At 49.9% G+C, this 12,974-nt stretch overlaps 11 non-coding genes across 11 annotated transcripts; all 11 read left to right on the plus strand.

Annotated features, from left to right (window-relative positions):
- The first annotated feature begins 610 nt into the window (after positions 1-610).
- On the plus strand, positions 611-682 carry Trnat-cgu. The gene has a single exon. It is a non-coding gene; the product is annotated as a tRNA-Thr (tRNA).
- Positions 683-1,016: 334 nt separating this feature from the next.
- Positions 1,017-1,090, plus strand: Trnan-guu. The gene has a single exon. It is a non-coding gene; the product is annotated as a tRNA-Asn (tRNA).
- Positions 1,091-1,779: 689 nt separating this feature from the next.
- Positions 1,780-1,851, plus strand: Trnat-cgu. The gene has a single exon. It is a non-coding gene; the product is annotated as a tRNA-Thr (tRNA).
- A 335-nt stretch (positions 1,852-2,186) lies between these two features.
- On the plus strand, positions 2,187-2,260 carry Trnan-guu. The gene has a single exon. It is a non-coding gene; the product is annotated as a tRNA-Asn (tRNA).
- Positions 2,261-2,949: 689 nt separating this feature from the next.
- Trnat-cgu lies at positions 2,950-3,021 on the plus strand. Its single transcript has one exon. It is a non-coding gene; the product is annotated as a tRNA-Thr (tRNA).
- A 334-nt stretch (positions 3,022-3,355) lies between these two features.
- Trnan-guu lies at positions 3,356-3,429 on the plus strand. The gene has a single exon. It is a non-coding gene; the product is annotated as a tRNA-Asn (tRNA).
- A 689-nt stretch (positions 3,430-4,118) lies between these two features.
- Trnat-cgu lies at positions 4,119-4,190 on the plus strand. The gene has a single exon. It is a non-coding gene; the product is annotated as a tRNA-Thr (tRNA).
- Positions 4,191-4,528: 338 nt separating this feature from the next.
- Trnan-guu lies at positions 4,529-4,602 on the plus strand. The gene has a single exon. It is a non-coding gene; the product is annotated as a tRNA-Asn (tRNA).
- Positions 4,603-5,364: 762 nt separating this feature from the next.
- Positions 5,365-5,436, plus strand: Trnat-cgu. Its single transcript has one exon. It is a non-coding gene; the product is annotated as a tRNA-Thr (tRNA).
- Positions 5,437-5,770: 334 nt separating this feature from the next.
- Trnan-guu lies at positions 5,771-5,844 on the plus strand. Its single transcript has one exon. It is a non-coding gene; the product is annotated as a tRNA-Asn (tRNA).
- A 6,375-nt stretch (positions 5,845-12,219) lies between these two features.
- Positions 12,220-12,293, plus strand: Trnan-guu. The gene has a single exon. It is a non-coding gene; the product is annotated as a tRNA-Asn (tRNA).
- Positions 12,294-12,974: the final 681 nt, after the last annotated feature.

Here is a 12,974-nt window from a genome sequence, read left to right on the forward strand (position 1 = left end):
TGTTTGAGTGATGCCACAGGGCCTTGTACACATTCAGCCAAGTGACGCTGTAGGTAAAAACATGGCCCTACGCAGACGTTCTACTGTTTTCCTATTTATTCGTCGTGTGTGACACTGCAGTAGAGCGACGCCCACTACAAAAGACGTATTATTTACATTCAATTTCAGCGTACACGTCGCGAGTGCCATATGACAGGGCCTGTCTCTCGATGTCGATTTGTATTTGGTGTCACTTAAGTGTCGGTCTGCAGTAAGCCGCTGTTGGCCGAGCGACGTGCAGTCGCCTTACATGAAGCCCCGTGGGCAACGCCAGCGCCACTGTGGACAACAGCGCACTGCAGCCAGAGAGAGGAGCCGAAAGGCGCATTTCGCAGTCGAGCCACGCTATCCCACAAGCTGTGCACTAGGTCAGGATTGTGCAGACGGCAAACCTTTGGTGGCCCGACGCTCGTCGTCGATCGTAAGGGCGAAACAGTCAAGAGATTTGGAAAACGGCAATGTGGACACCCCCAGCAGCAGCTGTGTGCCAAATCCGATATCTGGTCGAGGGCTGCAAGATTCAGTGTGATGAAGTGACAATTCGGGGATAGCTCACGAACACAAAGCTGCCGCCTTCTTAGCTCAGTGGTAGAGCACTGTTCTCGTAAACCAGGGGTCGTGAGTTCGAACCTCACAGAAGGCATTCTTTTTTTTTCACCTTCCTGCATGGAGCGGCGCTATCTCGACCAGCTTCTAACACATGGCAGTACACTGAATGAAAGGGATGTTCTACAACCTATGACTAGTATTCTACGGGCCTCAGAGTTTTTCTGAATGCATAGGCAGAAGAGTGGTTTGTATGCATTTTCTAGTATAATGTCATGCTTGGCGATGTCATTCGTTTATGAGCCTCGCTACAGTATGCATGCACGTTATCCATGTGAAGGGGCGTAAGCAGATGCTAATATTCTGCGAGATTCCTGCAGAAGGTATACGATTTGCCATGATACACAGAGCACAAGTGAACCAAAATCAAGGCCTCCGTGGCGCAATCGGCTAGCGCGTTCGGCTGTTAACCGAAAGGTTGGTGGTTCGAGCCCACCCGGGGGCGAAATCGTTTTAACCGTCACAGAGGTGAGGACATACGTCAACTTTGTTAGAGATACACAGCTAGTGTGACAATTTGGCTGTGTTTGAGTGATGCCACAGGGCCTTGTACACATTCAGCCAAGTGACGCTGTAGGTAAAAACATGGCCCTACGCAGACGTTCTACTGTTTTCCTATTTATTCGTCGTGTGTGACACTGCAGTAGAGCGACGCCCACTACAAAAGACGTATTATTTACATTCAATTTCAGCGTACACGTCGCGAGTGCCATATGACAGGGCCTGTCTCTCGATGTCGATTTGTATTTGGTGTCACTTAAGTGTCGGTCTGCAGTAGGCCGCTGTTTGCCGAGCGACGTGCAGTCGCCTTACATGAAGCCCCGTGGGCAACGCCAGCGCCACTGTGGACAACAGCGCACTGCAGCCAGAGAGAGGAGCCGAAAGGCGCATTTCGCAGTCGAGCCACGCTATCCCACAAGCTGTGCACTAGGTCAGGATTGTGCAGACGGCAAACCTTTGGTGGCCCGACGCTCGTCGTCGATCGTAAGGGCGAAACAGTCAAGAGATTTGGAAAACGGCAATGTGGACACCCCCAGCAGCAGCTGTGTGCCAAATCCGATATCTGGTCGAGGGCTGCAAGATTCAGTGTGATGAAGTGACAATTCGGGGATAGCTCACGAACGCAAAGCTGCCGCCTTCTTAGCTCAGTGGTAAAGCACTGGTCTCGTAAAGCAGGGGTCGTGAGTTCGAACCTCACAGAAGGCATTTTTTTTTTTTTCACCTTCCTGCATGGAGCGGCGCTATCTCGACCAGCTTCTAACACATGGCAGTACACTGAATGAAAGGGATGTTCTACAACCTATGACTAGTATTCTACGGGCCTCAGAGTTTTTCTGAATGCATAGGCAGAAGAGTGGTTTGTATGCATTTTCTAGTATAATGTCATGCTTGGCGATGTCATTCGTTTATGAGCCTCGCTACAGTATGCATGCACGTTATCCATGTGAAGGGGCGTAAGCAGATGCTAATATTCTGCGAGATTCCTGCAGAAGGTATACGATTTGCCATGATACACAGAGCACAAGTGAACCAAAATCAAGGCCTCCGTGGCGCAATCGGCTAGCGCGTTCGGCTGTTAACCGAAAGGTTGGTGGTTCGAGCCCACCCGGGGGCGAAATCGTTTTAACCGTCACAGAGGTGAGGACATACGTCAACTTTGTTAGAGATACACAGCTAGTGTGACAATTTGGCTGTGTTTGAGTGATGCCACAGGGCCTTGTACACATTCAGCCAAGTGACGCTGTAGGTAAAAACATGGCCCTACGCAGACGTTCTACTGTTTTCCTATTTATTCGTCGTGTGTGACACTGCAGTAGAGCGACGCCCACTACAAAAGACGTATTATTTACATTCAATTTCAGCGTACACGTCGCGAGTGCCATATGACAGGGCCTGTCTCTCGATGTCGATTTGTATTTGGTGTCACTTAAGTGTCGGTCTGCAGTAGGCCGCTGTTGGCCGAGCGACGTGCAGTCGCCTTACATGAAGCCCCGTGGGCAACGCCAGCGCCACTGTGGACAACAGCGCACTGCAGCCAGAGAGAGGAGCCGAAAGGCGCATTTCGCAGTCGAGCCACGCTATCCCACAAGCTGTGCACTAGGTCAGGATTGTGCAGACGGCAAACCTTTGGTGGCCCGACGCTCGTCGTCGATCGTAAGGGCGAAACAGTCAAGAGATTTGGAAAACGGCAATGTGGACACCCCCAGCAGCAGCTGTGTGCCAAATCCGATATCTGGTCGAGGGCTGCAAGATTCAGTGTGATGAAGTGACAATTCGGGGATAGCTCACGAACGCAAAGCTGCCGCCTTCTTAGCTCAGTGGTAGAGCACTGTTCTCGTAAACCAGGGGTCGTGAGTTCGAACCTCACAGAAGGCATTCTTTTTTTTTCACCTTCCTGCATGGAGCGGCGCTATCTCGACCAGCTTCTAACACATGGCAGTACACTGAATGAAAGGGATGTTCTACAACCTATGACTAGTATTCTACGGGCCTCAGAGTTTTTCTGAATGCATAGGCAGAAGAGTGGTTTGTATGCATTTTCTAGTATAATGTCATGCTTGGCGATGTCATTCGTTTATGAGCCTCGCTACAGTATGCATGCACGTTATCCATGTGAAGGGGCGTAAGCAGATGCTAATATTCTGCGAGATTCCTGCAGAAGGTATACGATTTGCCATGATACACAGAGCACAAGTGAACCAAAATCAAGGCCTCCGTGGCGCAATCGGCTAGCGCGTTCGGCTGTTAACCGAAAGGTTGGTGGTTCGAGCCCACCCGGGGGCGAAATCGTTTTAACCGTCACAGAGGTGAGGACATACGTCAACTTTGTTAGAGATACACAGCTAGTGTGACAATTTGGCTGTGTTTGAGTGATGCCACAGGGCCTTGTACACATTCAGCCAAGTGACGCTGTAGGTAAAAACATGGCCCTACGCAGACGTTCTACTGTTTTCCTATTTATTCGTCGTGTGTGACACTGCAGTAGAGCGACGCCCACTACAAAAGACGTATTATTTACATTCAATTTCAGCGTACACGTCGCGAGTGCCATATGACAGGGCCTGTCTCTCGATGTCGATTTGTATTTGGTGTCACTTAAGTGTCGGTCTGCAGTAGGCCGCTGTTGGCCGAGCGACGTGCAGTCGCCTTACATGAAGCCCCGTGGGCAACGCCAGCGCCACTGTGGACAACAGCGCACTGCAGCCAGAGAGAGGAGCCGAAAGGCGCATTTCGCAGTCGAGCCACGCTATCCCACAAGCTGTGCACTAGGTCAGGATTGTGCAGACGGCAAACCTTTGGTGGCCCGACGCTCGTCGTCGATCGTAAGGGCGAAACAGTCAAGAGATTTGGAAAACGGCAATGTGGACACCCCCAGCAGCAGCTGTGTGCCAAATCCGATATCTGGTCGAGGGCTGCAAGATTCAGTGTGATGAAGTGACAATTCGGGGATAGCTCACGAACGCAAAGCTGCCGCCTTCTTAGCTCAGTGGTAGAGCACTGGTCTCGTAAACCAGGGGTCGTGAGTTCGAACCTCACAGAAGGCATTCTTTTTTTTTTTTTCACCTTCCTGCATGGAGCGGCGCTATCTCGACCAGCTTCTAACACATGGCAGTACACTGAATGAAAGGGATGTTCTACAACCTATGACTAGTATTCTACGGGCCTCAGAGTTTTTCTGAATGCATAGGCAGAAGAGTGGTTTGTATGCATTTTCTAGTATAATGTCATGCTTGGCGATGTCATTCGTTTATGAGCCTCGCTACAGTATGCATGCACGTTATCCATGTGAAGGGGCGTAAGCAGATGCTAATATTCTGCGAGATTCCTGCAGAAGGTATACGATTTGCCATGATACACAGAGCACAAGTGAACCAAAATCAAGGCCTCCGTGGCGCAATCGGCTAGCGCGTTCGGCTGTTAACCGAAAGGTTGGTGGTTCGAGCCCACCCGGGGGCGAAATCGTTTTAACCGTCACAGAGGTGAGGACATACGTCAACTTTGTTAGAGATACACAGCTAGTGTGACAATTTGGCTGTGTTTGAGTGATGCCACAGGGGCTTGTACACATTCAGCCAAGTGACACTGTAGGTAAAAACATGGCCCTACGCAGACGTTCTACTGTTTTCCTATTTATTCGTCGTGTGTGACACTGCAGTAGAGCGACGCCCACTACAAAAGACGTATTATTTACATTCAATTTCAGCGTACACGTCGCGAGTGCCATATGACAGGGCCTGTCTCTCGATGTCGATTTGTATTTGGTGTCACTTAAGTGTCGGTCTGCAGTAGGCCGCTGTTGGCCGAGCGACGTGCAGTCGCGTCGATTTGTATTTGGTGTCACTTAAGTGTCGGTCTGCAGTAGGCCGCTGTTGGCCGAGCGACGTGCAGTCGCCTTACATGAAGCCCCGTGGGCAACGCCAGCGCCACTGTGGACAACAGCGCACTGCAGCCAGAGAGAGGAGCCGAATGGCGCATTTCGCAGTCGAGCCACGCTATCCCACAAGCTGTGCACTAGGTCAGGATTGTGCAGACGGCAAACCTTTGGTGGCCCGACGCTCGTCGTCGATCGTAAGGGCGAAACAGTCAAGAGATTTGGAAAACGGCAATGTGGACACCCCCAGCAGCAGCTGTGTGCCAAATCCGATATCTGGTCGAGGGCTGCAAGATTCAGTGTGATGAAGTGACAATTCGGGGATAGCTCACGAACGCAAAGCTGCCGCCTTCTTAGCTCAGTGGTAGAGCACTGGTCTCGTAAACCAGGGGTCGTGAGTTCGAACCTCACAGAAGGCATTCTTTTTTTTTCACCTTCCTGCATGGAGCGGCGCTATCTCGACCAGCTTCTAACACATGGCAGTACACTGAATGAAAGGGATGTTCTACAACCTATGGCTAGTATTCTACGGGCCTCAGAGTTTTTCTGAATGCATAGGCAGAAGAGTGGTTTGTATGCATTTTCTAGTATAATGTCATGCTTGGCGATGTCATTCGTTTATGAGCCTCGCTACAGTATGCATGCACGTTATCCATGTGAAGGGGCGTAAGCAGATGCTAATATTCTGCGAGATTCCTGCAGAAGGTATACGATTTGCCATGATACACAGAGCACAAGTGAACCAAAATCAAGGCCTCCGTGGCGCAATCGGCTAGCGCGTTCGGCTGTTAACCGAAAGTTTGGTGGTTCGAGCCCACCCGGGGGCGAAATCGTTTTAACCGTCACAGAGGTGAGGACATACGTCAACTTTGTTAGAGATACACAGCTAGTGTGACAATTTGGCTGTGTTTCAGTGATGCCACAGGGCCTTGTACACATTCAGCCAAGTGACGCTGTAGGTAAAAACATGGCCCTACGCAGACGTTCTACTGTTTTCCTATTTATTCGTCGTGTGTGACACTGCAGTAGAGCGACGCCCACTACAAAAGACGTATTATTTACATTCAATTTCAGCGTACACGTCGCGAGTGCCATATGACAGGGCCTGTCTCTCGATGTCGATTTGTATTTGGTGTCACTTAAGTGTCGGTCTGCAGTAGGCCGCTGTTGGCCGAGCGACGTGCAGTCGCGTCGATTTGTATTTGGTGTCACTTAAGTGTCGGTCTGCAGTAGGCCGCTGTTGGCCGAGCGACGTGCAGTCGCCTTACATGAAGCCCCGTGGGCAACGCCAGCGCCACTGTGGACAACAGCGCACTGCAGCCAGAGAGAGGAGCCGAATGGCGCATTTCGCAGTCGAGCCACGCTATCCCACAAGCTGTGCACTAGGTCAGGATTGTGCAGACGGCAAACCTTTGGTGGCCCGACGCTCGTCGTCGATCGTAAGGGCGAAACAGTCAAGAGATTTGGAAAACGGCAATGTGGACACCCCCAGCAGCAGCTGTGTGCCAAATCCGATATCTGGTCGAGGGCTGCAAGATTCAGTGTGATGAAGTGACAATTCGGGGATAGCTCACGAACGCAAAGCTGCCGCCTTCTTAGCTCAGTGGTCAGTTCCGCTTTAGACGCCGTGCAGTGTGGACGTGCCTAGTCTTCCGCTCCGCCGTAGCGTTACGTATAGTGGACTATCGTTTTTGTTTACGTGTTGTGTTGCAACTTCTGTGAGTGTTTCTCCGTCGTTGTTTCGTACCTTGTGTTACTTTCTGTCCTTATTTCAGTGTTTTTTGTGTAGCGGTTTCGACCGCATATTTTGAAAATGTCGTCCCAGGTTATTCCTCGTCAGGCTACAGTTAGTTTTGCTTTTGACAAGTCAACCCGCCATGTGCAACCTAGTTCTCTTGAGATTCATGATTGGTTGGTAGATACCTTTGGTGTTCATTCGGATCAGGTGCACACTGCTTATTTTGATACCGAACTCTATGTTTTCTTTGTTAAGTTTATGGACCCACTTCAGGTTGATAAAATTCTTTCTAAATATGGTCATCAAGTTCTCTTTCGGCATCGGGATGATTCTGTAAGTACCGTGCTGCTTTCCAATGCTTCCATCACGTATACCAATGTTCGTGTTTACAACCTTCCACCGGAGGTGGATAATGTCTATCTTAAGGAGGGTCTACAGAAGTATGGTGATGTAAAGAGCATTCGCCTTGAACGCTGGTCAAGCCAACATCGCCTGCAATGTTACAGTGGTATTCGTTCAGTCGAAATGCACGTTAAGCAGAATATTCCATCTCACCTGCAGATCGGTGGATATCGTGTCCATGTAACATATAGTGGTCAGGTGGGCACCTGTTTTTTGTGCAATGAAAGTGGTCACGTGCGTACCGACTGTCCGCGGAGAGTTTTTGTTTTAAAAAATTCTCTCGAACAGCGTCGCAAGTTAACGGTCGCTGACCTCGTTGCAGGTGGTTCTGCTCTTGGTGTAGCACAGTCCAGTGGTAGTAGCGCCCCTCCACAGGTTTTGCGCACCCCTGATACAGAATTTCCTCCTTTGCGTGCTAAATCTGATGTTGTTCCGTCTGTCCCTCAGGTGGGTGTGCCACTTTTGAATAATAAGAGGCGTCGCCCACACGATGGAAATAGTACGGATGAGGATCTCCCTGCGATGCCCCAGTCCGAGCGACCGGCATCCTCCGAGCCACTGTGTACTGTAGCTGCTCCCTGCCCTCCTGAGGTAGCGGTTCCGGTGGCGGCTGCTGGCGCCCCTCCGGCCTCCGACGCAGCTTCTCTCGAGTCGGGTCGTCGGTCGGGCCTGTTGGCGCCGTCTTCCGAACCGACTTCGATGTCACAACAAGTGGAGCCGCGACAACTTCCTGCTTCGCTGCCCCATACCTCTGCCAGCGGAGCTGCTCCGCTTCCTTCCAACTCTGCGGCCTCGGACCTTCCTGCTCACGTTTCGCCTCCGTGCAGTCCATGTTTGCCGGAAGCTAGTGCAGGTGTTGACCATTCCGTTTTGTCGGATGTTTCCCCCGCGACCCCGGATCCCGCATGTGGACCGGCGCGGGTGGTGTAGGATACAGAACTTGACCCTCCTACGTCACCGGCGGCTGAAGTTTCCTTGCCCGTCAGCCGACGCAAGTTACGCGTTCAGCCGAACGTTAATGCTGTTCGTAAAAAACCGAAACGTAAGGGATCCGCGGAACGGGGTAGCAGTCCCCCTCCCTCGGATGCCTCTGTCACCCCTGCTATGGACTGTGACGCTGGTGCGTCGGTGTAGGTGATTTGTTTTCTCGCTTTTCTCTCTATGGTTCAAGCATACACCTTTCTTACCTTAAATGTTAACCGTATTGAGTCCGACGTTCGCATTGCCTCTTTGCGGCAGTTTATTTACGACGCCTCTGCGGACGTAGTGTTTTTGCAGGAAGTGTTGTTTTCTGATCTCTCTCTACCTGGATTTCAAACTGTTTTTAATGTCGCGCCGGAATATTCAACAGGAACTGCTCTTTTCTTTCGAGAGGGCATTCCTATTACTGACATTGAATTCCTTGACTCTGGCCGTGGGATTGGTTGTCGTCTTTTTGATCTCCGCCTCGTTGTTTTGTATGCCCCCTCTGGTTCGGGTCACACTGTGGCTCGATCGCGCTTTTATAAAGAAGAGCTTATTTATCTTTTGCGCCAGAGTCCTCGGAGTCTCCTGCTCGGAGGCGATTTTAATTGTGTTTTACGCCCTGCAGACCAGTCCCCCAATTTTAATTATTGCCGTGATTTACATGACTTAGTTCGTACGATGCATCTGCGTGATGTTTGGGAACACAAATATCCAACCCTGGTGAAATATACGTTTTTTACCGCGTCCTCATGCAGTAGACTCGACAGATTCTATTTATCTGATTTTTTATGTGATAAAATTCTTTCTGTCGATGTTATTCCTACTAGTTTTTCTGACCATTGTGCTTTTACTGCAACTGTAAATCTTAGTCGCCAACCTGCAAAACTTTATCGTTCCCAGTGGATGTTAAATGTTTCCCACCTTGCCGACAGTGCTATGGATGATGTTATAAGTGGCGTGTGGGAGCGATGTCTTCGCTCTGTCCCGCGATACCCCTCCTTGCTGGTTTGGTGGACTGCGTTTGCCAAGCCCAAGATTCGTCAGACTTTGATTTTCTACTGTGCTGCTAGGACGCGTGATTTTAAGAACACGTATGAATATTACTACTCTGTCCTGCGTGAACTATATGACGCGGCGGGTACCTCTCCACTGCGGATCCATGATGTTCGTCGTATTAAAGCCAAGCTCTTGAGCCTTAAACGACGACAGATGGATGGTCTGCGAGTTAAGTCGAAACCTCACTCTCTTGTTGAAGGTGAACTGACATCCTTGTACCACCTGCTACGGCATCAGACTCGTCGTCGTCGCTCCTTCATCTCTTCTCTTACGGTGGATGATGGGCGACAGCTTATTGCACAGGAGGAAATGGTTCGTGCTCTTCATCAGTATTACACTAGTCTATATTCTGCCGATGATTCTGGTGAGTCTCTTTCGGATGATGTCTTTGGGGATCTAACTGCGACGATCGCGCCTGACGCGAACGGCGAATTTCTCCGGGAGTTCCAGGTAGATGATGTTTTCGATTTTATTGCTCGCTCTCCGTCCAGTAAATCGCCGGGTCCCGACGGCCTGCCTAAAGAATTTTATCTCCGTTTTTGGCCTCTTTTGGGTGGCATTTTTACGCAGATTTTAAATGAGATTGTCAGGGGGATGGATGTGCCTGCCGATTTTAAAGTAGGGAAAATTGTTTTAATCCCGAAGTCCTCTGGTCGTTTATCTGCTGCCAATCTTCGTCCGCTCACATTGCTGAATTTTGACTATAAGACAGCTGCTAGAGCGCTCAATAGCCGGTTGTCTTCTCTGCTTCGAGGTGTGATTGGTGCACATCAATGTTGTTTTCATGATAGATCTATTCTGACACCAGTAGCCGAATATCGGGATGTTGTCTCGGTTGCGGCGGTTACAAACGTACATTGTGCTTTGCCTTCCTTGATTTTTATAAGGCTTTTGATCACGTCAGTCATGTGTTTTTAGATCGTGTTTTAGGTACAATAGGTTTTAACGCTTCATCACGTGGTGTTCTTGGCAATTTGTATAGGGGAATAACAGCTCGGGTGTCAGTCAATGGGCAGCTGACGCCGCCCATTGCTATCCGCCGCGGAGTGCCTCAGGGTAGTCCGCTCTCTATGTCTTTATTCGTATTGTCCCTGGAACCGCTGCTTCGGACTATTGCTCTCAAGCTTCAGGGTATGTCCCTCTCTGGTGGGAAGCTCTCTGTTAAGGCATATGCGGATGATGTCGTTGTTCTCCTCCGTCAACGTGATGATATCCCGTTGTTGAAAGGGGCAGTTGATGCATACTGCCGTGTCTCTGGAGCGCGTCTCAATCAGGGTAAATGTAAGTTCCTTGATATTCGAGGATTTCGCGATGCTGACGTCCCTTGGGCCACTTTTGTCGATCGCCATACGTCCTTGGGGATTATCATTGATCGGTGTCCTCTAAAAATGGCGGCTCTCAATTGGAAATCTGTCACCGAGAAGATACAGGGGGCTCTGATGGTCCATGAGCAGCGCTCTGCTACCATTTTGCAAAAAGTCAGAATTTTCGACACCTACGTTCTATGTAAAGCTTATTATGTTGCTCAGCTGTTCCCACTTCCCATGATGGTGGCGAAAAGGTTGCGCCAATTGTCTAGCAGGTTTATATGGAAGGGCCATCTATTCAAGTTAAGTTACGAGGTAATGACGAAACCGCGTCTCTCCGGAGGCTTGGGCCTCTCTGACATTACTCGCAAGGCGTCTGCTTTGTACGTCCGCCGAACGACTCTAATTGTTACGCAAGAAGTGACTTCAATTACATCCAGGCTTTTTACTGTTGTGCGTCCGGCGAGCCTTGCTCCACCTGTCGATGTCGGACGCCTAAATTTTAAGTTGAAACACATTCGGGAATTTTACATTGCGGTGAGTTACCTCGGTGACGTCTTCTTGCGGCGACCGGTGCCAACGACCAAGGGCTTGATTGCCCGCTGGGAGGGGCTGGCCAGTCCCAATCCAATAGAACTGGCGTCTCCATCTGTGTCCTGGAGGAACGTCTGGAAGAACGTTAGTCTGCCGATCCACTCTATGGCCGTGGCGTCCACGTGGTATAGGGTAATAAATAATTTGGTACCCACCAATGTACGACTGCACCGTATTGGTCTTTCTGACACGGACACCTGTACTCGGTGTGGTCTCCTGGATACCCTTGAACATCGATTCACCTGCTGTGGGCACCTTGCTAATTGGCGTTGGCTCAGGAAACAACTTGCTTTTGTCACTAGGTCTGCTGAAGCCGCTTATACTATTGACATCATCGTCCGGCCCGATTCTTCCTTTTTTCCGCGGACGAAGCTCCATACCGTCATGTGGTTGATTGGCCATTTCGTACATTTTGTCAACAGTTGTCATGGAGAGGATGGACACCTAGCGTTTCGGCAGTACATGCTTACTGCTTACTGGCAGCGCTTGCGATTGCCAGGCCTCCGAGATGATTTTGCCAATATGCTTAGCCTGACATTTGAAAGAGAGGGTGTTGGCTAAGGTCACCTGTGTGAGCCATTTTCTTTTATACTGTTTCTGGATTTGCCGCCTTTATGTATGTTTCTTCTCTACACCAGGACTGAAGTTTTCGTGTTTTAATCTTTATTTCAGTCAGCAGTCTACATTATATAGTCATGTTTTAGGGTTTTTAATGTCAGTACTGTAAAAAAAAAAAAAAAAAAAAAGTGGTAGAGCACTGGTCTCGTAAACCAGGGGTCGTGAGTTCGAACCTCACAGAAGGCATTCTTTTTTTTTTCACCTTCCTGCATGGAGCGGCGCTATCTCGACCAGCTTCTAACACATGGCAGTACACTGAATGAAAGGGATGTTCTACAACCTATGGCTAGTATTCTACGGGCCTCAGAGTTTTTCTGAATGCATAGGCAGAAGAGTGGTTTGTATGCATTTTCTAGTATAATGTCATGCTTGGCGATGTCATTCGTTTATGAGCCTCGCTACAGTATGCATGCACGTTATCCATGTGAAGGGGCGTAAGCAGATGCTAATATTCTGCGAGATTCCTGCAGAAGGTATACGATTTGCCATGATACACAGAGCACAAGTGAACCAAAATCAAGGCCTCCGTGGCGCAATCGGCTAGCGCGTTCGGCTGTTAACCGAAAGTTTGGTGGTTCGAGCCCACCCGGGGGCGAAATCGTTTTAACCGTCACAGAGGTGAGGACATACGTCAACTTTGTTAGAGATACACAGCTAGTGTGACAATTTGGCTGTGTTTCAGTGATGCCACAGGGCCTTGTACACATTCAGCCAAGTGACGCTGTAGGTAAAAACATGGCCCTACGCAGACGTTCTACTGTTTTCCTATTTATTCGTCGTGTGTGACACTGCAGTAGAGCGACGCCCACTACAAAAGACGTATTATTTACATTCAATTTCAGCGTACACGTCGCGAGTGCCATATGACAGGGCCTGTCTCTCGATGTCGATTTGTATTTGGTGTCACTTAAGTGTCGGTCTGCAGTAGGCCGCTGTTGGCCGAGCGACGTGCAGTCGCCTTACATGAAGCCCCGTGGGCAACGCCAGCGCCACTGTGGACAACAGCGCACTGCAGCCAGAGAGAGGAGCCGAAAGGCGCATTTCGCAGTCGAGCCACGCTATCCCACAAGCTGTGCACTAGGTCAGGATTGTGCAGACGGCAAACCTTTGGTGGCCCGACGCTCGTCGTCGATCGTAAGGGCGAAACAGTCAAGAGATTTGGAAAACGGCAATGTGGACACCCCCAGCAGCAGCTGTGTGCCAAATCCGATATCTGGTCGAGGGCTGCAAGATTCAGTGTGATGAAGTGACAATTCGGGGATAGCTCACGAACGCA

The sequence above is a fragment of the Schistocerca piceifrons genome, chromosome 5 (genome assembly GCF_021461385.2).
Source record: "Schistocerca piceifrons isolate TAMUIC-IGC-003096 chromosome 5, iqSchPice1.1, whole genome shotgun sequence".
NCBI classification, from domain to species: Eukaryota; Metazoa; Arthropoda; class Insecta; order Orthoptera; family Acrididae; genus Schistocerca; species Schistocerca piceifrons.